The sequence below is a fragment of the Astyanax mexicanus genome, chromosome 15 (genome assembly GCF_023375975.1).
Source record: "Astyanax mexicanus isolate ESR-SI-001 chromosome 15, AstMex3_surface, whole genome shotgun sequence".
Lineage (NCBI taxonomy): Eukaryota > Metazoa > Chordata > Actinopteri > Characiformes > Acestrorhamphidae > Astyanax > Astyanax mexicanus.
The window spans coordinates 21573589-21601178 of record NC_064422.1 but is presented as its reverse complement, the minus strand read 5'-3'; the positions used below and the strand labels follow the sequence as shown (position 1 = coordinate 21601178).

Below are 27590 nucleotides of genomic sequence, written 5' to 3'. Positions count from 1 at the left end.
AGACGACGAGAGCAATTTCACAATGTTATTTATGCTAATTTCCCTCCTGACAATGCCCTCAGGCCAGACAAGCTCCTTTTAACAGAAAACCCTTCCCAAACAATGGCCCACTCTCCACAAAACCTCTTCCACACTTCACACTTAGTGTCACTCTGAACCTTAGCAATTCTTAGCAGCAGCCTGAAAAGATAGCGACACTGAAATTAGAAGCTAATCCCCACACCATTGGTGGCGAGTGGACATAAGAAAGAAAGCAGATTTGTCAAGCCCCACACTGGAAGGGTTCTTTTATATGTGACAGGATGCGTTAGGGAAGCTTAGCTACGCGAAATAGCTCAATCAGGATCGTGAGGAAAAGGGGTGGAGCTGAAACAGAGACCCAGAGAATTTAGGCTCAGGGAAAGTGATACAGACTGTGGCTGTAGAGGTGGCATCTCGTTCCCACCTGCAAGAGTCGCCAAGAGACCCAAGTGCCCTCGATTTCTGAGCCAGACTCGGGTCCGAAGTTTCAAAACTGCCTACACGGCTACTGGGCCTGTGCTTCTAGCCACAGCTGTGCTTATGTTGCAATGCAATGCAACCCTCTTGCAATTTCAGAGATCTAATTTTAGGGATCATTGGAGTTATTCCATCCTGCAAAGGAGCTTAACTGGTCTCCAGAACAACTTTGGCAATCAGCAAAATTCCTTCTATAACTCCCTGACCTGCAAGTCAAGTTGTCCATTCTGCTATATTTCAACAGAGCGCGTTCGCATTGCGATCTCTGGCCAACAGTTTTTCTGTCCTACGTTTTTCGACTGGTCTGATCTTCACATATCTATGATCAAGCACTGCTGTGTCAACGCTACCGCACAAAGCTTCACTGAATTCATGTGCACACATACCCACTTCCCGCTGATGGATGTGAAAACCTCAACAGCGCAGGGGAAGCTTCAGCCTGATACAAGGCTGTTCTTTTTCGAGAGGGAGCTCGCGACGTTGTGAAATGTCTCAAGACGTCAGCAGAAGGAAAAAAAGAAAACACTGTTTTTGGCATTCCTCTTCTTCTGTTCCCTTTCTTTCATCCAGCTAAACTTATCTCCCCTGTGAGAAACCAAAACTGCACAGAACTCGAGGGTCAGAGGTTAGGCCAAACAAAGCCAGACGTGCATTTCTGCAGAGATTTTTTTAATAAAACACCGATCCTGGCCTCACGAGCATGAGAACCACGACGTGCAGACAAAAGAGCCACATGCAACAGATAAGTCCCAAAAAGAAAGAAAGAGCATTTGCATAGCTCTCTGTTCCTGAAGGAAATTAAGATAAGATATGAGGTGTTTGGGTCCAAAAGACAAAAAAAAACACTTTTCCCCCTCTGCACTTCAACAAGTCACGTCTTGGTTGTGAACGCTTATATTACTGCAATCAAATACTGTCTAATATAAAAAAAATGAGATATAAAATCTGGGTGCAAGTGGTGTAACAGATCACAATGTTCACAGTTCATCTTTTTTATGTCACAAAACAGATAATTTTTCTTTCAGTATGCAGTGTTCTTGCTTTGTTTTTGACACAGTCTTTGATGCCAACAGCTTGGCTTGACAGGGCTGAAGAATCAATGCTAACAGACACGTCAGCTGGACTAAGCAGGATTGAAGAGGGTTAGCCGCCATGCCAACAAGCGTGCCTGGCAAGGTTGGAGCCGTGATGCTAACAGACACAGCAGCTGGACTTAGCAGATTTTGGATTAAGGTTTAGAATCACTTAGTTTAGTAACTCTTCACAAACTCACTGTCTTCCAGCTGAAAGATACAAACTGTACAGGGCTAGGATATCAATGTTAACTGAGGATAATCATCCTTATCATTTGTTTGTTTACTAAAAGACTAGCTGCCTTTTCTCTGTATCAATTTTAAGTCACATACATAAGATCTACTGTCGCTTTCTGTTGTCTCTATAAGTCTTTAATTTTAGCTAATGCAGTAGTGGTAAAAATGTAGTGGTAAAAAGCTGCATGTTTTTTTTGTGGCACGCTGAGGAATCTGAACATTCGGTAGAGTGATTCTAATTAAAAGCCCTTTTCACTCTTTTGTAACTGGGATTTTAATGACATCTGATACAACTCTCAAGCAGCAGCAGCAATCATTTAACAGCAACAATAGCATCAAAACTCTCTACCCAAATACACACATCACACACTGTAAGTTTACAATGTCTTCTAAGAGTGGTCTTCCAGACCCTAGCATTAATTCCTCATCTCTCCCAATCCTCTAGATCTGGAGGCAAAGTGGCAGGACTGGGAGCAAAGGTCAACTCACTGACCTTTTCAGGGCCAAGAGGTGATAAGTAACATTTGTCATACCTTAGCTATTCTCTGGAAGTTAATTGCCCTGGCAACCTGCTGAAAGGTCTTCAGAAATGATAGCATTTAAAACTCTAACTCTTTAAAACTCGCTAATGAAGACCTACCACCACTGGCAGCTCACAATGCAGGGTGTGTATGTGTGTGTTTCTGTAGGGAAAAAAAAGAGTACAAATGCTGGAAGTGTACCATTCGCAAATGGAAAGAAAACATGGCGAGTTGGCATCCTTCGTCTTAGCGCTCATTCAAGAGTTACGTCAAGCGGGGTGATTTTTTTAACGACCGCGGCCTGGATCAAATCAGGAGCTTCAGACGCTGGCAATCACAATCATAAAATTGGTACTTTACACGTCTTTAAGAGGGCTGTTAAAATTACATTAAAAGCACACAGCCAATACAATGTGCCAAAACAAGGAGCGGGCAAGAAAAGAAAAAAAAAGGCTGGAAGTCGTATGCACTGATGAGGTATGTTTATCGTACTCCCAAATTCCAAATTGACCCAATAAGAAAACCTCTGGCTTCTAAAGGGGTTTTGCAACAGAGGGTGTTTTTGTACCAGCTTGGGAAGAGCATAGTTACGACAAGACCGGAGCCCAGTCTCAAAAAGGGAGGTGGGGGGGTGGGGTCACTGTGTAGGCTGAAGACATGTTCTGGGCACAGAGGGTCCGCTCTCCACCCACCCATTTCACCCAATCGTTCATCTCCAAAAATGCCACGCAAAAAAGCTCTGTTTGTCTGGGCACAACTGCGGAGACGTACCAGAATTCGTTACGGTTTATGCTGCCAATTACGAAGGGCTGAAGAGCTGAAGATGAGGCGCATCTGCCAGAAGATGACGGACAGATCTTAGAGGGGACAATGGGTGCAGAGGACAGTCACAGAGGGGCTGTTTGTGTTTGGGCGCGGAGGCCAGATGGGCAGGAGGGAGACGGTGTGGGTTTAACAAGTGGGCAGGGCGACCATCTCTCGTCCCGGCTACAGAGAAGGATGCGGTGGAATCTCCTTGCACGGGCTGCAGCCGAGGGAGTCGTGCTGCAACAACAGCTGGGGCTCCAAAGACGCACAACGGGATCCATTCAAGGCCCACTTTCGTAACTCTCACGCTAGTGACGTTTTGTTTACGATGGCAATTAGCCGAGAACACTGCACCTCCGACTAAAACAATTCAACACATTTCATAGACACATTTCTGTGCTGTCCCACTGGGTTTCTTTCTTACGTTTTTTTTTTTTGCGAGAGAGCTATTGTAAAAGACTCTTTAACAGGCAATTTGTTACCATCGATCTCTGAGACCTGGCGCTAGTTGCCATGGCTCCCCCATTTGAACATATAAGTCTCTCTGTCAGGATACGAAGTTAATGGGAATTCAAAACATGAATTATGTCAAAGGCCTTGATGAAAGCACTCTTGAAAGGTGTGTGTAAGACACACAATAAAGGGAGGCGAAATAAATGAACGATGGAGAGAAGGAGGGAGGGAGGAATGCCTCTGCGACACGTTCTCTCGGGGGAAGAGTCCGACTCTTGGGAAAGGGCCGATCAAAGCTTCCGAAAACAGATGCTTCTCTTAATGTGTTTGTGTAAGCAGTTTCGCAAATCACTGTTTTTGATTTTTGTCCCCTGAAGAACCCCCTTAAGTTGTACAACCCCAAAAATGATAGGACAGCATAGAAATAAAATGCAAATCAAAAAAATGCACAGTGTTTCTCACATTTACTTTGACTATCTTTAAATTGCATGCCCACTGAACCTGTGTGAACCCAATATATTCATGTTCTGTCTGGTCAACTTCATTTTATAGGTCTGCAACACTTAAAAAGCTTTGGTACAAAACAGTATTCTCTAAAAAACAAGTATTTATAGAGCAAAGATGATCAGACCTCCAGTTTGTAACAAGTGTCTTAGAAAGTTATTGAAATGTTTAAAAACAACGTTTCTCAAAGAAAATTGGAAGTGACTTGGGTTCCACTTTATAATAAGAGTTTCTATGTAATTTCTGTGTAATTACACATTAACAAGCCATATTATCACGATGTACTGAAGTACACATAGTTACACACCAAATACAATTGCAAGTTATATAATTACTAATGTGTAACTCAGTCATGTCAGTTAGAGCTTTTAGTATATTTTTTTCATCTTCCCTTGATGAAATTTTAATAAATATAGATTTTTTTTTGTATTTAAAAACAATCCCCATGCTTATATTACGTACATGAAAGGAGCTGTTGGAGACACATACATTTATACATATTAACTTATAACTTATTCCACACACAAATTGATGTTGGTGAACATGAAATTAAACATCTTGTACAACTGTAATAAATCTGTACAAATGAGTCCTTTACCAGTAATTACAATGTTATTATATGGATTGTTAATGTGTAACTACACAGTTATTAGAGACAAAGTCATTAGAGACACTGGGAATTGCATATACATTTAAACAATACATTTAAAAAAATGAAATTAAGCCGACTAGCTAAAACATCTGAAAACATGAAATATCTTGGGTTGATCTTGTCTGCAATTAAAAAAATCATAGGAAAATTGTCCATACATTCCCAACCTTTTCTCATTTGGGGTTGAACAGTATTTGATTCTGTCAGACTCCTTTGTTCACAAGCAATTACTGTTATAAAATTCAAAGCCGAAGTCACAGGATGAGCATTAAAAGAGAGTTTAGGAGTAAGCATGATATGCTGTCCCATTCAGACCGAAATAAAACTGTCAGACAGCAACAAATTTAACATCCTAATACGAGACATAACTGATTGCCATGGCGCCTGGTTCACAGGTTAGCCAGGACCTTCTACAAAGGAATGTACGACCAGGCACGCTGGATTTTTTTTTCCCTCCTGCTTTTTTTCTTCCTTGACTGCCTCTTTTTCATGCTCTTTTTTGATGCTCTAATTAATTGGGTTAAAAATGGAAGGGCAAGACGGGCACTGACACGCATATAAGCATTAAAAACAGCCTGCACCTTAGAGAGAAGTATCCATGGTGATGAGGCCGTATTCTCTGATCTATAATGAGGGGGCACACTTAACGGTATCTGCTATCAAATGTAAAGCAAGGGAAAAGAAGGACTGTATGAATTTTATATAGAGAGGCTGACCAACTTTTCTCGCCTCAGGCATCAAAGTGTCTAGTGGGATCTGATCCTGATATGAAGGTTGATACAGTATATGTCCTATATTAGTGTCCCAAAAACTCATATGGAAAGGGATGGACAGGGATATAAAACTAATCCTGTTTTTTGTCAAGTTCAGGCAATGCATTCCACGCAAGGTGGACATGTGGACAACATGGTGCAATGCAATGGTCTACACTTTTAAAACAATATTCAGACATATTTGCATGGGCTAGCATTATGCTGAGTGATGGGGGAGAGGACAGGCCATTCTAACAACCCATCAAGAGTGAGTCCAAATTTGTTCTCTGGCACTCACTACTATTGGTTACTATAGGTTGCGGTTTATTCGCATTTTTAATTCGTAGAGTTTACTAGGAAGCTCACTTTTATCATGTTTTACTGTGTTCACAGCATGGCACAGGTTGTCCACTTGTTTTTATGCCAAGTGGACCTGAATTAAAATGTGCCTAATTCAGTTATTTTGTGTCCAAAATGTTCTGAATTATAGTCTTTCATCTGTGTTTGGAACTGCTCTATAAAATCAGCACTGGCTGGCAAGAAAAGCTTCCCTCACAGATGTCACTCATCAAAATTTATGTGGTTACATCTGGATTCTTGAGTTACAGGCTGGAGAAAAGGTCATACGTTGGGACTTTGAGTTGTACCATGGATTGTTGCCTTTTGTCACTGTCCAGAAAATGTGTCCATTGCATCCAGTGAGGATGTGAACATGGTGTATGCAATGGAGTAATCTTAACTTCTCAATATTCATTTTTAATTAAAATCACCTACAGCTCTGTTCAATCCTTCAATTCTTTTCAACTTTTTTTCAGATGCTTTATTTGAAATCTGTTAAGAATAAGGAAGAACCTTGTGAGAAGACTAACTGTAGTGCAGCTATTTAAAGTGGAGAAATCCTGTTAACATCAGAGTTTGTAAGATCATGTTCACACTACATCATTTTGATCTAGATTTTCAAGTCGTTGACTGGTTTTGGAGAGCGCCAACTAAATGAACCTAATGGATCATGATTTCTGTTGAGGCACACAAATAGAGGTACAGTCTAAATTCAGTGAAGAACCTCATGAGATAGTAGTGCAGCTATTTAAACCAAGTGGAGAAACCCGGTTAACATCAGTGTTTGTAAGGTCATGTATACACACTACTTGATTTTGATCCAGGTTTTCAAGTTGTTGACTGGTTCTGGAAAGCGCCAGTAAGATGGATCTAATGGATCATGATTTCTGTTGAGGCACAGGATCTGAACTCAGTAGAACACCTGCATTATAAGATGATTCACAGCCTTAAAGTGAACTTAAAAATGTGCAGAAGTTATATAACATAGCATGAAAAACTGTAAAAGGCTGTTTAGAGAGCAGTGCGCATAGCTGACAAAAGGTTCTAAGGGTTAAAGAAGGCACAGAAACATGACCCATGTACTCCCCATACAGTAGCACAGTGTACACTGAAATGGCAGCAGGTCAGAGTGCAGTAGAGCAGCAGCTCCTCGCCCGAAGCAGCTCGAGACCCCCACAGAGATGCCACTGTGCAGCTTTCGCGTGTCGTGCAGAAGGCGTCTGCTTAAATATGAACGGGGGGTTCTGTTTCGCGACACAAAAGCTTCGTCCCTGGACCTCGGTCAGCACATTTCACACACGCGAGGCTCCAAACAACACGCGAGGGGCTTCCGCCTAGCTTGGCCCGAGGAAAATGCGGCTTCTGGTGAGGAAATGAGGCCATTTTTTAACTTAGCCCTGTCCCTTTCCACTCCCCCTCCTGCTGTAATGGCCCTGGTCAATGGAGTGTGCGGGCTCTCTGCTCAAGCGCAGGCGTTCTGGAGGTGCGGATCCATTAATTATGAAACGTTGGGGGACGAAGCCTAATCACCTCTGCGCTGTCACCTAGCAGAAGCGGGAGCTAGTTTAATTTACGCCGGCACATCCGTCACTGCTCGGGCTAATTTCACTCACACTAGCTTGCGCAGCGAGAGCGGGAAGGAGGGAGGGAGCACTTCGGGGGTACGTTTCCGTGGGTTGCCGTTGTGTTTGTTTAGGTATTTTTTTTCCTTTTAAACAGCTGCTTTCTCTCCTACGCAGCTTCTTTTGGAATGTGAAATGGATCCAGTCGCTGGTGTAGTGTACGTAGCCTCGTGTAAAAAAGACATAAAGAAGAGTTTTGTGGTGTGAAGAAATAACAGTCAAATAAAATCCATATGAACCATTAGTGGCGAGACTTGACTGGACTGTAGCCAAACAGCTTTTTGCGGTTGCTGTACGGCTGTTGGCATGTTCAGGGCCTCAGCTGATGGTCCACCAGCCTTGGGATTCCGGTGCTGCTTGGGTAAATGAGAAATTTGAATGAATTTGAATGCTTTTAGAAGTCTTTTCCTGTAGTTCCTTTAGTGAAACTTGATGTCGCTGGGCAGTCCTTGGAAATGGTTGAAACTTTTTGTTAAAGAAGGCTGAGGGAAATATCTTAGCATGCCAAACAGGTGCTAGAAATAAGCTGAAGGAAATATCAGAGGCATTAAAAAGGCAAATAGGTTTCTAAAGGTTTCCTGATCCAAACTGCTACAAGACTCAATCCACCCGCTACCTGAGGTTCCCTCCACTCCCCACAATGCTAAAAGGTGAAGGTACAGTCTAGCATCTAGCATGTTCCACCACATCAGAGCTCCCTCACAGATGTTGCTCATCAAAATCCATGTGATTACACCTGAATTCTTGAGATACAAGCTAGAGAAAAGTTCATATGCTTCGACTTTAAGTCGTACTCTGGATCTGATCCACTGCCGACCATAGATTGTTGTCTTTTGCCTTTGTTCTTTAAGACTTTACCAGTAAAGCCCATAGGTCTAATCCTTGTTCAATAAACACTTCTGACATGGGGTTAAACCCCATTCTCCCATTCTCTCCAGCAATATCGTACTGTTTATTGTACTTTCTAACTCCAGTCTACATTTAGAACATCTCATCCTGCTAGGCCCCAGTGCAAAAACAAGCCCATCTGACCTTTCAAGTGGTCAGTTTTTGTCCAGCCACAGAGGCGACAGTGGTGCTGACCACGGTAGTTGATTGGACCAAAGGATCGCTGACCAAGGCGGGGTGCCACTGACCACACTGCACACTCGCAGAGCCCACGGCTCTACAAACAAAACACAGAAAGCACTCAGGCAGCCCTAGAGAGAGACTGAATGGGCACTTCCTACAAATTAGCAGCAAATTGAGAGAAAAAAGGAGAGTCCCGCCTCAAGGGCAAGAGCAAAGTGGGGTACATAGGAGAGGTGGCAGGTCCCGTTCTGCTTGGAGGGACAGCGAAGGAGGCAAAAGAAACAAAAGTGCCAAAATGGGTTCTTGGAATGGCATCCAAGGATCCACTTTCAATTCTCTACAGGAACTTTCAAGGGAAGGTTCTTCGAAAAACTAATTTTCTGCATGTGAAGAACCTTGAAGATTTGTACATAAGAAGCATTAGACATTAAATAAACTTCTTTTCCTTGCAGACTCCCCCACATTCATTTTACTTGTATAATCCAGGGATACAAAGACAATTTGTGAAATAAAAACCGAAATAAGGCTGAATAATTTATACCAAACAAAGTATTGTCTGTCCGAGTGCTGCTGTGTTTAAATGATTTTTTTCACTCTACTCTACTATGTATCAGTTTACCATCTCTTCACAAACAGTTGGCTTCCAATTGGAAGCTACGAGCTGTAGCTAAGACAGTATTGTAATCTGAGCTAACATAGCTAGATAGCTAACTTCCACGTTAACTATTTACATGTGACTTGTGTAACACTGCAAGAATAAATGTATGATTAAAATGGCACTACTGAGGTAAATATGTGACTAGAACAGAAAGGCAGAACATTTCAACTAGAACACTTTTTATTAGAATGACACTACTAAGGTAAACTTATAATTAGAATAGCACTGCTGAGCAAGGTTTTTATGGTAAAAATAGCACTGCTGATCATGTTAAGGATTAAAATAGCACTGCTGAGCAAGGTTCAGGATTAAAATAGTGCTGTTGAGCAAGGTTCATGATTAAAATGGCACTGCTGAGCAAGGTGTATGATTAAAATAGCACTGCTGAGCAAGGTTTATGATTAAAATAGTACTACTACTGACTAGAACATGACCACTGAAATCATTTCATGTCAATGTGTGCTTTGTTGTGTGCTTTGTTGGTATGTCTGCTGGAATGTTAAAAAGGTTAGGTTTTATAATACACTTAAGGTTAAGTAATAATATTTTTTTATTTTGCTTGTGACCCATTTGTGTTGCATTTATTGTAAAACAGGCATTGCAAAAGAGTTGTCATGTGCATGATTTCATAACCACTCTGTTGAATTTTGCTGCGTGTACCGATAGAAAACATGTAATCAGGCTGTTATTTCTTACCACACCAGACTCAGCTACTGTAAAAGTAAAGTAAGTTTAATAAGGAAGCAGAGTAAAGACATTTATCACCACAAACCTAACACACACTGAGAGTACACTCAGTCCAGTACAGTATCAGAACACTAACCTGATACACTAACCTGAGAGAACATGCAATCCGAACATACAGTGGTGGTCTGAACCATGAATCAAAACTGTAATCTGTTCTGAACATTTAGTTTTATGATCCAAGAGACGTTATGACAACAATTATTTTATTTATGTAGGATATTTTAACTTTTTTGATACTCCTGATGCTGTCAGCCTGCCTGCTCTGGACTCTCAACTACTTAAAGACTCCAATTCCCAGCATGCACTCACACCAGACTTCCCCAGTTACTGATTGCTTCCACCTGGCCTATCCAGTATAAAGACCCCTAATTTGGCTCTGCACCCTGCCGAGTATTAAATTTAGTTATCTAGCTCTTCTACAACTTAATTTTTGCAGGCCACCGACACTCACAGATTCCAAACACACAGATTATTAACAATGGGCCTAGACTTACAAGAGTAGTAAGGGACAGGCAGGGTCAGTAACAGTAAGGCTGCAAATATAAACAGCATACCAGAGCGTAGTCAGACAAAACAGGGTCATACACAGGGTCAAATCCAGCACAGAAGGCGCAAAGACAAAAGAGTAGTCAAATATACAGAAAAAGAGGGCAAAGCAAAATTGAGAGTCTAAAACAAAACAAGTCGGTAACAAAAGGCAATAAACAAAGGAAACGCGTCGTAGAAAAGCTAGGTAACTAGAGCAACAGAGCAAACCAAGGGGTATTTATACTGGATAGGCCAGGTGGAAACAATCAGTAACCTGGGGAATGGGAACGCCAGAGCATCATGTGATCAGCAGAGTCTGGGAAGTCCAGTGTGAGTGCATGCTGGGAAGTAGAGTCTTTGAGTAGTTCAGAGTCCAGAGCAGGCAGACTGACACTGTCAGGACTGACAAAAAGGATATAACTGCATCACTGTGCTACTATATTTTTATTATCAGTTTCATAAAATTGTCTTAAAAGCACAATAATATTGTTTAGCGCAATTATTTCTTGAACAATATATCATCCAAAAAATATATTGTAATTGTAACATGTCAGGTAGAGCCTTTATTGTTACGACTGTAGCAGTACTATCATGCAGCAGACAGTAGATTGTGCATTCAACTGAAATACTGGTAGATCAGCAGCATGCCGCTGGGCGAGTGAGGGAGAAATATATAGAGGGAGGGAGGGAGGGAGAAGAAGAGGGGAGGTGTGTAACAAAGTAGAGGATGGTAATGGGAATAGACCGAGAGAGTGTTTGTGGGGGGGGTGAATGTGGAGTGGGTGTGAATCCGATTTTCAATGACAATGTGCTTAAGATCACCGTTTCAAAGGAAGAACGTATCATCTGTCAAAGGTAATGGTACTGTCCTGCAGGGAAAAGTAACAGCCCAATGGAGGCCATTCATTAAAGCGTGAGTGTGTGTGGGGGGGTCCTGTACTTACAACTCCAGTCCTCCAACCTTCATTCTCTCCACCTCTCTCTCGCTCTCTCTCAGATACACAAACACACACAAACACACACACACACATTCATACACTGCCCCCCCGAGATAAAACCAGCCTGGGGAAAATAAATACATTTAGCTCAGATCGTTATTGGGGAATATAAATATAGGCCGGATTTCCGAGGTGGCAGAGCCTGCTGCAATTAATCCAGGGCTAGAACTCACAGGCCTGAGGGATAATATTAGAGCCGGCCAGCAGGGAGAGAGGGAGGGAGAGAGAGTGAGTGAGGGAGAGAGTAAGAGAGACTAAAGCTCAGCAGGAAGGCTGGGCTTTGTGCCCTCGGCTTTACTTGGCACGCTGAGCAGATTGGAACGGCTAAAGGCCTGAACGCAGGAGATAGAACCGGATCCACTTCAGCACCAGAAACTGATCCCAACGCTACGCCCAGAGGAAGAGACAGAGAGAGAGAGAGAAAGAGGGAAAGAAAGAGAGAGAGAGAGAGACAGACAGAACATGTAGGAGGAAAGGCATTTGACTGATCACAACAAAGCCTCTTTCACTGAAAATGTTAGGAAGCTCAGTTACGGTACAGGGCGATTACAGCAGGAGAGCGTATCAGGTGCTTTTAATAGCTGCCGACTCACTGCTCTAATATGTGTAATGACACTGTAGCGTAATGAGAGTACAAAACCACGTCAGCATGAATTAAAGATCCCAACAAGCGCATGGGAACAAGCGGGTGAAAGACACTCATCACGTTTGAGCCATTCTTCCAGTTCTTCTACGGTACGCTTGTGACGCTCCTCGCAATGGACCACAAAGCAAATTCGCCCAACCTTTAAACTAGACAGTCTTTGTCCTGCCTCGACGGCTCAAGCCTAGAAGTGCAAGTAGTGGTAACCAGAGTAGCTGGCTGGACTGGAGTGCACTCAACTCCAAAGCCAAGGTCATAATACCACTAAATAGACTGAAGTTCCACTGGTACCACTGACTGTTCTGTAAAATTCTACAAACTACTAACAATGCAAGTGGACCATAGAACTACTGCTAAAACAACAGTACTTAATAGACCAGAGAAACACTCTGTTACTAACAATTGAGAGTTAGTAACAGGATACTGTACGAACCAGAAAACCACTGACAAAGCCATACTACATCGGAATGGAGCAAAGAACCATTGTCCAGGCCTAAGTATTGGAAGAACCAAAGAACTACTACTTCTGAATGGACCAGAAAACCACTATCCACGCCTTAGCATTGGACGGACCAGAAAACCACTGACAAAGCCATACAACTCAACGTTTTAAATGGACCAGAGAAGCAATGACCAGACCCTACAACCACTAAGCAGACCAGAGCTATGCTGACCATTATTGTACCACTGAACAAGCCACAGCACCATTGACCAAGCCAAAGAACCAGTGAAGTGTATAAAACAACACAGACCAAAGAGCCACGGATACTGACCAGCTGCAGAACTGACCCTGCACATCTCTGCCTCCACAGCAACAGTATATATTTCCTTTATGTGCATTCCAACTCTTTTAGGTCTTACACATACTTGCTCACCACGTACACTAACCTTAAGGCCACCTTTGATGTACAAATTATCTGGACACACTTCTTTAAGTTTTGCTGAAGACACACAGGCCCAAAATGAACAGTTCCCACCTGTCTAGATTCATATACAACAAAGCAACTATGGAATACGTCGTCTCTGCTCCGCTGCCTCTCCACAACCCCCATTAACTAAAGATCTGACTCACATCCATGCCCACATTTTCCCACAGACTGAGTAAAAGATCTCAGCAGTGGAGTGGGAAACACCTATGATTGAAAATCCATTCGCAATTCTCTAGTAGGCACTCGTCCAAGGACGTGCACACACACATACACACAGATGTATAAATTGCAAACCTGGAGACGCTCTGGCAGCTGAGACCTCGTTTACAGTAAGTGGCCTTGAGTACTTCACCAAAGAGTTTCAGAACAAAAGGGCAGGCGGCCCCTTTAAGAGACTGAAACCAAGCAGAGTTATCCTACCTCACTGACCTAATTGTTCCCACTCCCTCTCATCTCTCTATTCTTCATCTCTCTCTTCTTCCCTCTCTCTCTCTCTGGGCTCGGTGCTGTCTGACACGTAAAGATTTTTTAATACCATCAAAGGCACACAAGAAAGCCAAAAAAGAGGGTGCGATATAAAACGAAAAGCCTTAACCATTTCATCTCTCGACCGTGCAAGAGTCGAGAGTCCTAGCGTGGAATCCCAGATGGTAAAAGAGCATCAGCATTCAGGGAGCTCTCAGTGCTCTTCTCTAAACGTATCACAGGGGTTTAACTTCCCAATCCTGCCTTTCATTCATAGTCTCGGCCTCTCTCTTTCCCTCTGCTCTTTTACGTCCTTTCCCACACTCCTCCTCTCCCCAGAGGCGCTGGCGGACGCATCACAGGCTACCATGGCCAAACCAAACCGCCATAACATCACTATTCTTTAGGCAGTAGTCCTGCTGCATCAGCCATAGCGCTCCTCATTTCGGAGAATGGGGGACATGGGCCACGGCTGAAGCTTAACAGAATGACAATGACTCTGACTTGCTGATTGTCTCATTATAGCTTGTAGTGAACAGTAAATTGCAAAATCACTGATTATCATTTCCCAAACCTTTAACGATGACTCACCAGACTATTCAGAGTGTGATGCTCTCGCAAACCATAATCTCTCAGTGTCTTGCAAGTTCTTAGGTTCTAAAGGAAGGCCTTCCTTGCAAGGACTTTGTGGGAGTCTCACCTCACAAAGTACTTCAGGAAGACCTACCTCGCAAGGTTCTTAAAAGTTCTGCCTCACAAGGTACTTTAAAAAGGTTCTTAGGAAAAGCAAGCATTGCAAGGTTCTTTTGGGCCTATTTTGCAAGGTTATTTTGAAAGTCTTTCCTTACAAGATTCTTGGGGATAGCTTACTTTGCAGGGCTCTTTAGGAAGGTTCTTATGGAAGGCTTAACTCAAAAGGTTCATAAGGTAAACCTTAAAAGGTTTTCAGACATGACTTTTCGTTCTAAATTCTCAAGAAAGGCTTAAGACATAAATTCCCAATCCCTACCTTCTCAAACCTACCTGGCATGACCCTAATGTTTCCTAGCCAAATTAAACTGTTTATGGCATATTCCTGCAGAGTCCTGCAGAAAGATAATCACTGCTGAATCTCTGAATACACGGTCAAGGTAAACACTGTTCAATTTCTTGTTTTCCTGAACAGTCTAGGTCAGGCTGCGGTTCTGCTGCTGTAACAAACCCTATGAATATTAAAAGCTCATTACTAAACTCATTAATACATGAATTAATTTTTAATATACCAGACCTTCAACTGTGTATCCCCTAGATAACATTTCCACAGCCTACAAACTGCATAGAAACAACTGGTATTACAATGCAAAATATAACAATGTGCATGGACATACGGCTTATTATGTTATGTACTGCACCTGAGTAATGCGCACTTTGTTATTTACCCAGTGTCAAGTAAAAACTGAACCATGTTATGTGGCATACTTCCACCAAATCATAACTTTAGTCAACCCAGCTACAGTATTTTCTTTTACTTCATTAAAAATATAGAATTTTGATTGGACCTTTTTGGAAACAGAAGCTAGATGTCATCACATTCCAGAAATTGCACAGATATGTCCTACTTCAAAAAGCAATCTCCTCCTGCTTGGAAAACAGATTGCCCCATTCAGAAATGTGGCCTGGTTCAAAAGCCAACATCCGTTCAGAAAGTTTCTTTGCTTCTAGAGCAGATTTTCACGATCACGGTTATGGAGGCACCCTGCCCTGCGTTTTAATGTTTTCCCTACTTTTACAATCCACCTGCAACAGTTAATTAGTTAAATCAGATGTGGCTGGGTGAAGAGAAAGAAATTGATCAACAAGGGTTGATAAATAATGTTCTAGAAAAGTATGTTTGCAGAGCCAATTAGTGTCCAAATTTTTTTAAATGAACCACCTTTCTCCAGAACCCGGACCTACATTGGGAAAATTCTTAGAAAAAGCCTACCTTCAAAAGTTCTTTCAGAAAAGGTGTTTGAAGATCAAAAGTGTTTAATAATTTCTAGAGTTGACCACTGCTTTCTAATATGCAACTTGATTTTACCCTTCTAATTCAGGTAGAAAAGCATAACATGACATTTTAGCAAGTTTGCTGCAAAACTTGTGATAGTGATAGTGAACTTAGTCTTAGTGATCTTAAATAAGTCAAATTATATCATCTATTGGGCCCAGAGTGGCAGCCGGAGTCCGAGAGAGCCGTGTCAACACAGGTGTTTGTTTCCAGTAATGCTTGGAAAATACATGGTCGCAGCCTTCACAGGTGCATGTCCTAGTCTTCACCCTTCTAGTATTGGGGGAATTTACTAGTATTAGAGAGGGAGTCCTAATGTGAACAGCTTGGGTTAAAAATGATATCATCTATTAATTCTATTAACTCTTCTTCAAGAGATGAAGTGTGGTCCATATATGGATGGTATGACTGGAGGCTCACCTATACAGTGGGTAACTCAAGAGCTGTTTAGAGCCATATAGAGACTGCAGAAAGCATGAACATGAACAATAACAGAGATGACGAGTGCCGCCTGAAACCACACCGCTCAGTTCGCATACCTTTGTATGGCGGTTTAGGTCATGTTTCAAATGCAGGTCTAACAGTTTGACTAAATCAGGATCTGTATGGTAAGGAAGCATTACACACATCCCTACAACAATGCCCTCATTGTCATCATCCAAATCCCCTGCAGTGACTTTTTTTCTATACGCTACACTCTACATGCTTCTGCAGACTGAGCTCCTCTATAAAACACTTCACTCTGAACAGTCTGTGCAGGAAAGACCTACCAAAGCTCTTATAGGAAAACCTATCCTTCAATAAGTAGTTAAAACCAGGATCCTATCTCTCAGAATGAAGACTTGTAGAGTTTTTTAAGCAATAGAACACGAGAAGGAGTGTGTTATCGCAATAACACACAACATTGAGGGTTCTACTGCTTTTATACAACATTTTTATTTTCCAAAATGAATTAAGAAAATAAAAGACCCTCAAAAAATGTATAATGTGTATACGTTAACTTAAAATGGGGATTAAGGGGGTTAGTAAACATTTGGACTATTAAATAAAGCTGAAACTTTCCTCTCCTGCTCCGCGGAGTTGCCTTAATGTGAAAGCTGCATGTTTGCAAGCAATTTTAAATGAAATTTCTGCCTGTTTTGCTGGGTGGTGTTGGTTAGCTAGCCGGCTGGACTGTGGTTAGGTTAGTGTAGTTAGCTTTAGCTTAATATTAGCTTAGCTTAGCTTAGCTAAGCCTAGCCTAGTTGGTTACAATTTCAGCTATGAGACTGGGGCCAAGGTGACTGATGGATTTTCTTTCTCTTTTTTCCACAAAAGATGAGCCAGCGCAGCGGGCTTTGGGCAAGCATGCCCTGGCTGGGCGCTAGCCTGTGCTAAGCTAATGCTGCTGCTGCTGGTGGAGGCGATGATACAAAAATGTCTTGTTTGTTTATGCCGTTACTTGGCAACGTTTCTGTGGAGTGATACAAATTTAGTGTGAGAAAGCTGTGCTGTTATCACAACTATCAGCACACATATTAGAACACTTTTTAACCAATGAAGATTGTGAGGTCGGAACTAACTGTTGTATAAAGCTTAATTAAAATGCATTTAAACTGTCACTAGCACTCACTTGTGATAAAGACTCGATGCAAATGAGTTGATACACTGTAGTCGCTTCTTCCTGTGGCTTGTTGACTTGACTTGTCAACCCTGCCATCCGTTTTTAGAACATACTGTCGTGATTGACTTGAGGCGAACAAAACAGCGGGGCGTTTGACAAAGCTGCATGCAACTGTGAGATTTGCCTAGCATGAGTTTGTTTAAGTACGAGCCTGAACTTGAGACATAAGAATCAGCTCAACTGCTCTACTTCCAAACTCATGTTACAGAAAAAACTGACATCTTTAGGATATTCATTAAGTTCTACACTAACATACCAAAAGTCAACAACACACTGTACTGACCTTTGAGATATGAGGGTTGATTGTCTGTTTGCATGGACAATTCTACAAAGATGTCGCCAGTCACAATCAATACCATCCAATGCACTGTCCACTGTGGGTGGTAATGTTACCACCAGGCCTTGCTCAAATCAGGCCTTGCTCAAACTTACTGGCAAAGTGGCCAGTGTTCAACATTACTTACAAGATAACACCTCACAACGTGTACAGGTGTGCACATTCCCAAGCTGTCTCCTGACAAAAACTCTTCAGTTATGATCAGTTTACCTACTGCTATCTCATGACCTTTGGCATGTTGCCTATTTTCAAATGTGAATGTGAGTGTTTATATGAAGAAAACCATTCCTTGCTAACTCTAACTGTCAGATGACGAGTTTAGTATAGTATATTGCTAGAATAAACTGTATTACAGTGACATAACTTTGCTTATTTTTTTAATATTATATTACCATGTTTTGTAGCAACTCCCAAAACCCCTGGGTGAACAGTTAAGAAAATGTTAATCCTAATATAACTGTCTCAAACAACGTCTTAATCAATATTTGAGCCATTCGAGTCAGCGTGAGCCGTGCTCAGAGTTGAGGCCAAAAAGTTCAGAGTCATGCATCAAAAGTTCAACACTTTTTAACCAACAGCTGATTGACTCGTTATTGAAGGGCAGGACTTTCCATAGTACAGCTGCTACATTGAGAATTACAAGCTATCGCATTCATTTTCCAACCAATGCCCAGTTTCTACTTATAATGTCTCCAGACCTGCCCAATCCTCCTGGTGCCCGTTTCATTTCATCCACCAAAAACAATCTGCTCCACAGGCTGCGTGAAGAAAAAAGTTAAATAAACTGTCAGAAACTCAGCGGCTGAAAAGAAATAAATAATTGTTGCCAGGAGACATTGAGTCACTATCGCGTTTTTGGTTTTTCCATTCTGCCTTACTCATCGGAGGAGGAAGTAAAGAAGAGGAAAAAAAAGCTTTTGTGCTACTGAAACCGGCATGTTGGAGGAACAGACTGAGCTATCAGCAGACAGATTCCACAGAAGACAGAGAACAGCCAGGACCTATAGAGTTTACCGGTGGTCTAGTCCTGAATGCTGAAGACAAGCTTTGATGATTCACTGCGATACAGACTCTGAGCTTCGTGCAGATGAGAACTAGGACTGCAACTAATGATTATTTAGATAGTCGACTAATCTCGATTAATCAGCATTTATTTCTGCCATGCTTTCCATCTCTGCTTCCTGTGGTTATGGCTAATGTTTCTATATTCTCTATCACTTCAAAACAATAGAAACAGCTGAACGTAGGATTATTTTTTTTTCTTTTATGCAATATGTAATCTGTTGTGTCTTTCACTTTTACAGACCATGCTGAGAAGGAACTGAGTAAGTGAGCAAGCCCATAAGCATTCCCCACTGCATTTCTCTCTTTGTGTAGTGCACTTTAGTTACAAAATAAAGATTAGTCGAAAAGGAAATTTCCACAAAGTCCACAAATTGTTAATTGTTAAATCAACACTGTTTCAATTTCGTTGACTAGTCCTTGCAGTCCTAATAAAAAGCATGAATTGCTTTGTACCAAATATGCATAAACACAACATCTGGACAACCTTTTAGTTTTGGATGGCCAAAGTGCAGTATTTGTGATGGGCTAAGAGCCAAAAAGAAAATATTCAGAGAAGGTAGAAAAGAAGCAACATATTTCATGTAACATTTGACACCAGTGACATACTTTTCAAGGAACTGAAGACACTTGCTGCATGTTTAGCAATTCATATTTACGTCACTTAATATTACTCCTGTTGTCATCATATTTACCTGAAGTAAAGCATAAAATGTCCTAAAAAGGTCATTCAAATATGTTGAGATAATAAAAATGCTTATTTAGAAGAACAAGGTCACCATGAACAATTTACACTGTTTGCAACTCTACGTCAACCACATTCTTATCTAAATGATGACTGAAGTCGTATTCTGATAATTACCCAACTATTGGCAGGCCAAACCTCAGACCACAGGACCCACTTAGGGCCAGTCTTTTGTTTTGTAGCCTATATCTGCTGTTTTTTTTCCAAAGCAACTTATCTCAAAGATGACTCTTACACAGTCAAGTAAGCACCACAGTGAACTCTCTCTATCTCTCTCTCTCTATTAGTTCAGCTCTAATCCACCACACTTAATCAAATTAATAACTGCTTTAATAAGTCTTTGATGGGCTGACAAATAGGTTTAAGTATAAAATGTTAAAAAAAATGAGTGTACGCGCTTTTTCGTGTTTGTTTTTAAAATTTGACCATTTCAGACCATGCTGAAAATGTCTTTAAGTAGTGTGACATTGTGTTGCTACTCACCACTAATGCCCACCTGTATGGATTGGTCAGATGTAGAATGTGGTAGTAGGGGAAGGTTATACCCTGTCCATAAACAATGCCAAGGTCAAGTACAAACCCACTAAGAACATGCTTTTGATTTTCGCACACAAAGGCCAAAGTAGGCCAGCAGCCACTAACCACAGCCCTAACATGCACAGCTGTGAGGTTAGTCTGCACCTTTCAATGATACACATTTGAACCTTCTTCCAATAAGAACCAATAGGAACATGATAAAATTAAAATTTGTCAATAACTGCTCTACAGAAGAGCAGGATCACACCAAAACAAAAGCAATCCCACCTCTTAGCACTCAAAACCAGTGGTGCGACAGCGGAACACAAAGTGTGAAGCATCTAAAATGTGTGTCGTATGACTGCACTGATAATAGATCACATTCTAACTGCACATAATAACAAGACCATGCATGAAATATGAGCTCTGTAACATGTAATTTTCACATGAACCACCTGACAGCTAGCACAAAAAAATTAAACCCATGGTTTCTAAACCTTGTCCTGGAGTGCCCCTCACATTTTATAGTCTCCCCTGCTCTGAACACACCTAATGAAGACCTGAGGTGGGTTTAAAACAGAGAGAACAACACTACAACATGCCAGGCAGCTTTACTCCAAATCCGACTTTGAGCATTACTGCCTTAAAACCACAACCAACAGCCATCAGGAGGTCTGACACCGAAGACCACAACTACAAAATTACATGAACTATAATCCTCAAATGATGATGAACAAAGATTTCTGGAAAGCAGTTGTTTCTTTTGACAACAACAGTGTGAATTCATGTTAGATTTATGTCAAAGTTGTGATGAATAACATTGTTTTCAAATGATTAACACTTTTACTAAAGAACAGCAAATTAATCAGAACCAATTTTACTCAGCTGCTACTTTTAGGTACAAATGATAGAATCTTTAATGCTTTAGACTTTTTTGTTTTAATGAAAAGACTTTTAAAAAATAAATTTTTATTTAAGACCAAATTCTTTTCTTAAGTACTTATTATTTTGATATGTTTGTAGCCAGTTATTTCTACACATTTTGGATGTATTTTTTTTGTTTGTTTTACAAATGTAATTTAACCATTGTCATTACTTTACAGAAGTAACAGTAATATTTTCCAAACATTTTTTTCTTACGAGTTGCAAGATAAAATATAATCCGAAGACTAATCCAGTAGCTAACCAATCCAGTATAGTATTGCAAAGTTTTTGTGTTTAATTAGCACCAAAAAGTCTTATAAAGCCCTATCCGGATTGGATTAGTTTCTCAGGGGGGGCGTTAAAAATATGTCACACTTCCACTCAGTATTAAAACTCTTGCATCCAGACTGCAATTGAAAAAACAGGGAAGACCACTGAGTTTTTTGGCTTTCTCGGTCACATAACATCACATTCAGTAGCTCCTCCATTTCCACTTGCTGTTGTGTTTACGTGGATCTCCGTGGAAACGTGCAAAAAAGTGTAATTATGGTGTGTGGCAGTGGACAAATAACTATTTTATTAAACATGAGGTGACGAAACTCAGAGATGTCTGTGAATAAAATGACCAGAGGACCACAGAGTTCAGCGAAAAACAGTAGGTAATTGAGACAGTAATTTTCTCAAAGGACGTCTGAGAAATTACACAGGGTCATTATGGACGGGAATAAAATCACAGAGCAGAGAAAATTACCCCAGGAGCCCCTAAGAAACGAATCTCGTATGGACAGGGCTTAAATCATGTTAAAGATGCATAATTTGAGAGAATCACTTTTAGCTAAAAACTAGTGAACTGTTGTTAGTTTGATTGGTAACTAACTACAGGATAGAATAATTAACTTCCTCAAACTGGAAAATAGTCGTAAAATTTACAGTATTATTTTAGCTATTTCTTTTTTCTATTAAATTGAATAAAAAAAAAATACTTTGCTCAGTTATTTGCTAGCTATCAATACAAAATAAAAGACATATAGCCAGCTCCTATACAAAACAAGTAAACTAGCTAGTTAGTAAGTAAACAGCGCAGTGGAGTTTACGAATTGATACGGTTGCCACAGCAACGGTCCAACGGCTGAAGCAATGGTAACGGTCAATTCCTGAGTTCTCTGAACTGTAACTAGCTAACTAATGCTAACTAACATCTGAATTAATAACTCTAAATGAAAATGAATCCGAATTTGTTAATATATTAAGTTTCCGTAGAGTTCAAGTTTAAGTTAGCCAGAGTTAAGTTTGCTCGTATTTAAAATGTTCGTTCCACCTTAATCGCGCAGCCGTTACATTCTGGAGCGGAGGCTCCATTTAAGGTGGAACGGACAATTCGAACAAGATGCAAACTTAAGCTCGTCCTTTTCAAACCCAGCCCTGTTCTCGACTTCACCGCCGAGCGGAGCTCGCTCTTGTCCGGCGCAGGAGCTCCGGAGAGCGGCGGGAGTAGCAGCAGCGTACCTGGACCTGTTGACTCCTCCTCCTACCGGCGGCTGCTCGGTGATGTAACGGTGAGCTGCTCCGCTGCGCGGACCGGGACGAACGGCACGGGAACAGGCGACCCCCCTGGTACAGGCGGGATAAAGCCGCGGGGCTGAGGGCGGCGGGCTCTGCAGGACTGTGCGGGACTCTGCAGGACTCTGCAGGACTGTGTGCCGCCGCTGCAGGCTGTTGCTGCTGTTATTCAGGAGCGCCGAGACACTCCGAGTCCTAACCCAGCTCCGCCACAGGCAGCGGCGGCCATTGGAGTCACGTGCTGCGTGTGTGAAAACCAGCACGAGCGAGCGAGCGAGCCACAGAGAGACAGAGACAGAGAGAAAGAGAGAGAGAGAGAGAGAGAGAGAGAGAGAGAGAGAGACCGAAAGAGAGAGGGAGAGAGACACGCCCCGTTTATCACTCTCTCTCCTCTCTACCCATTAACTGTTTATTTTCATCTCTGTTCCTCTTTATCTCCTTTGGCTGCTAATATATTTTTATCTGTCTATTTGTCTGTCTAACTGGATATACGGGTCTTTATGTCCATCTATCCATCTGTTCAAAAGAGAGGAAAGTGACCTGATCTATCTATCTATCTATCTATCTATCTATCTATCTATCTATCTATCTATCTATCTATCTATCTTAATGTATGTATACATCTTTCAGCCCATCCATCCATTAATCAATCTATATCACTTAACATGCATGCCTACCATCTATCTATCTATCTATCTATCTATCTATCTATCTATCTATCTATCTATCTATCTATCTATCTATCTATCTGTCTGTCAAAAACAGAGCAGAGAGAGACCTGTTGGGTATATTGTTCCATCCATCCATCCACCCATCCATCTATTTGTCTATAAGTCTGTTTGTTTATATCTGTCTGTCCATATACCCATCTATCTATCCCTTAACATGTCTACCCCTATCTATCTATCTATCTATCTATCTATCTATCTATCTATCTATCTATCTATCTATCTATCTATCTATCTATCTATCTATCTATCTATCTGTTTATGTTTAATGTTTATCTATCTCTCTGTCTGTCTAAATGGATGTATACATCTTTCAGTCTATCCATCCATCTGTCCATCCATCAGTCTGTCTGTATTTAAGTGTGTTTGTTTATATCTGTCCATCCACCCATCCATCGATCCCTCAAAATATCTACCCCCACATGTCTGTCTGTCTTTTTTATTTTTTGATATCTTTTTGTCTCTCCATCCATTGATACATATACCCCCCCTCTCTCTCTCTGTCAGGGTTTATGAAGCTGGGGGGGGGTTGGTGATGGTGGTGGTAGGCTGAGGCTGTCTGGTATCAGTGGAGGGGTCCCGTTAGCTCCCACCTGTCCCGCGTGTCTCACTCTCTGCGGTTGCGTAACCGCTCTCACCTGCCTTTGCCTCTGCAGGACGAGCAGCGGGGAGCTCTATGCATTATTCATGGCCTTTCTGTAAACAGGCGCGTGCCGCTGCTTTCATCCATGCGTGGGAGAGAAGTCCCAGCAGCTTCAGCACTCGGATTAGAAACCCCCCCTCCAGCGCTGAGGAGAGACCACTCTCTGAAGCTGTTATTGCTATTTTATGCTTTTTATTTGTGAGCACGGCGCAGAGGAACAAAGTTTCGATGGGAGGGGCCGGGCATCAGCATCCCTCCTACTTTAACATGTTCTTTTGTTGGGTAGCAGTCTCTCCAAAGCTTCAGGAATACTCCATGAATTTTCATGTGCTTGTGTAATTTGTGCTACTTTGCCTTGATTCCAGGCTTGGAGATGCCATGCCAGTATTCTCAGATTGGGTGTTGCAGTGAATTGAGGGACCTGGAGAAGTTACAATGCAACCTTTATATGGAGAACTCTATATAAAAAATTTAACAGTCCACCGTGTAAAGCTAATTTGGCACAAGATGCTAAACGGTAAGTGAGTTCGGAATGTTGATAAGTAACTCCAGAAACTGTGGATGTATTTCTGGATATTGTTCGGTGGAGGAAGTAAAGCCAGCCATCCCCTGCTGTGTTTTACAGGGCACCTGGCTCCCTCTTAGCAGGTGCTTCAAATGCACCCTGTTAAACCCAAGCCAGCTCAGGCCTTGGCCTATTTCTGGAGTAACTTTAGAACGCCTGATCAACACACACACATGCACACACATTTTCAGAGCAACCTTCTCCTGTTGCCACCCCATGCCAGAGATGGAGATGACTCTTACACACAAACACACACACACAGTACGTCCAGCCAAGCAGTGTCCCTCCCAAGAAAAACATTTTCGGTATCTTAGCTAACATGTTGGTGCTGAGTGGACAAATAAAGTATCAGTATCAACAGATCACACACGGTGGGACCACTGTCCTTCCCACCAAAGATCTGCCCTCTTCACCAGCCACTTCCTAGAATGGACTTCAGCCCCTGGAAGCTAGCAGACAACGTCTGTGCAGCATGAGCAAAACAACTCGAACCTACCAACCTACACACTACACTGCGTTCCAGTGTATTATGTATTATGTACATTGGATTTATATGTCTTTATATGTTTTTGTTTTTCAATTAAACTCATGGATCGTATTGTGTCTCAGGGCTTTATGGATCACTGAAATCAATTTCAGACACCTGTGATAATTAGTTTGCCAGGTGAGCCCAATTGAAGGAAAGCTACTTAAAAAGGATGTACTTAAAAAGGATTGCTGGTGGCTTGTCAATCACTTTTTTGCACAGTGTAAAGCAACTCCACAAAGAAGCTGGGGAAAGTTTTTTTTCTCCATTTACTTTTGATTTTCTGTTTCTAACATTGAGCATGTTATGTGCATTAGTGAGTGATTATTATCGAGTAATAAGTATATGTAGCATGCATATAATAGATTTTGGAGATGAGAGCAGACAAAAAAATAGACTGCATTTCTTTATTGACACGACCCCAGCAGGCTAAGAGAGGGCCTATCCTAAATCAAGAGTTTATGGTGGCATCTATGTGCACTCATCTTGTATATATATTTTTTTCAACATGATTTAAAGGCAGTATAAATACACGAAGATGGTCCAGTGCTTGAAACATAGGCAGATATGGCATTTGTTGTAGTCATTGTAGTATGTAGTATTTATCTGGATGAAAAAGCAAGTTAAACTGCATCTGCACAGCTGTTTAGCTCAAACCTATGCTTGGTTCAGAACACTTTCTCAACACAAATGAACTGCTCCACAGTTTGTTTGGAACTGATCTGAGACCACCTCTTCTTATGGATCTTGGTATTGTTGCTTTGGTCTGCACTCACTCAGGTGCAATGCTGTCTTCACACCAGACTAAAGAAAAAGTAAAGTATGTGTGAAAATACCATAAAAGTGCTGGTCTAGGGATGTATTCTGGTACTCAAGTATATGGTAAACTGTTACAGGTGCCTATAATTGGGAATTGAAGCCATTGTTTTGGTATCTTAGCATTCGTCTTTAGAAACTGCAGACTTGAGGAAATGATAAAGCATGTTGTAAAGGATGTGATGTGAGAAGATGGGAAGGCAGAAATAACATATTAGCTTACCACATCTTTTTTTTTGCTAAATATGCTCTATACTCTAGTTGATTTAAGCTTAAGAGACACTGAAAGAATTTCTTTGACTTACTAACTCATTGAGAAAACACCTCATGGTGAACATTTCAAAACCCAATAAATGCTGTAGATATCTCTATTAGCCCTGTTAGCATTATCTCTTTCCAACAAACTAGTCCTAAAGCACAGTGTTCATTTATAAAACTTTGTTGTGTACTGAACATTAACTATCATAACCCCCTAGCTAGCAGAAATTAGCATTATCATAGAGCTGACTTTTGACATTTATGACCTGAACTGACAGTCTAGCTCTAATATTCATTGATCACCGCTGATAACTAATGATCATTGCCTGTTTAGCCACATATTAAAATGACATCATTACGTCCAGTAAAAAGTGTTCGTTTGTGGCTTTTATTCCCTGATTTTTACCAATAAAAAAAACACTTGAGTCTTCCAACTACAAACCCACGTCACTGTGAGCAGCCCCTCCTAGTCTGTACTCAAAAACCTAGTGTTTATTTTTTTAATGTCTCCACCGCCAACTTCCCAGAGACCTTCTCCGCCAGCCTGCTTTATTAGGTTGTCATCAGAGCCCGCACCACAGGCTAACGACGAGAGCCGCTAGCCCACGTCGAGCCTCTTTCTGCGGCCACGAAACTGGCACAGGATCAGTGCATTATCTAATGCGACCACAGCCTGGCAGCCTCGACGCACAAGGCCTGTTGTAAAAATATAATGTAGAAGGACGGAGCTGTGGGGTGCCGTGGCAAAACACACGTGCTGAAAGCGTCATCAGTTCCACCGTGTTTCTTCAGTGTTCTACTGCGTTCCAACATGTTCCACTGCCTTCTGCCATGTATGCCTTGTCAAATGTTAAAAATCGAATACAATCTTACTATTTTCTCATGGTCTGCAAAAAAAAAAAGCCTAGCCATGAAGAAAACAGGCCAGAGCTCAAGATCACAAGATCTCTCTCACACACACACACACCAACTACTTTCATATTAACCACATCCATCATCTAGTGCCCACCTGTAAAAAAAAAGAAGGAACTGTAAATATGCTCAAATCCATCCCCCCATTCCCGACGCAGAATATATAAAAAAAAGCCTGATTTTTCAAACTCTGACAGGCGAGCCTTTCGCGGGATTTTGGCCATCTGAAAACATGTGGTAAGCCTTGTGGAATGTCTCAAATGACTCCCAGATGTGGGCTACAAGCAGCTTTAACCCCTTCCTCACTTCCCACTCCTTCCAGCACCAAATCCACTCTAAAAAGGCTTCCGTCTCCCCTATTACTTATACAAGCACAGTGCTTGACCAAACCACAGGAATGATGTCTACTGTTGCTTCAGATTGACGCGTGTAAGCCACGTCTTCATACTGTATATCTAGTCCTGCTTGGTTTTAACAGTCCTCTTAATCAGTCAATTCCATTGGCAGGCAAAAAAAAACAAATAATAAAGACCAATATTTACATTACATGCACTATATTATATATGTATTTTATGTGTAATAATGTATTATAGGTTTATGCACAGTCATCTCTTGGCAGCAGTGCTTTAGCCAGTATGTTGTTCTTTGAATTGTTCTTCTTTGAACCCATTGCCCATGCCCTACTTTTATTTCCACACACTGGTTGCCAGGTATGGAACACAATAGTAGGCAGCAAACACAGCGTGCTGGTGCCTTGACTTCCTTTTAAAAAGATCTATGACAATAAGGAAACATCTGACCTGCGAGGTTGT

The 27590-nt window shown here is 41.5% G+C and overlaps 1 protein-coding gene across 1 annotated transcript in view; it reads right to left on the bottom strand.

Moving 5' to 3' along the window:
• Positions 1 to 22597, bottom strand: part of raraa (retinoic acid receptor, alpha a) — a 165167-nt gene extending 142570 nt beyond the window's left edge. The window contains exon 1 of the mRNA XM_007255152.4: positions 22277 to 22597. The gene's annotated coding sequence lies outside the window, so the exon portion shown is untranslated. The remainder of the gene's footprint in view (positions 1 to 22276) is intronic.
• Positions 22598 to 27590: the final 4993 nt, after the last annotated feature.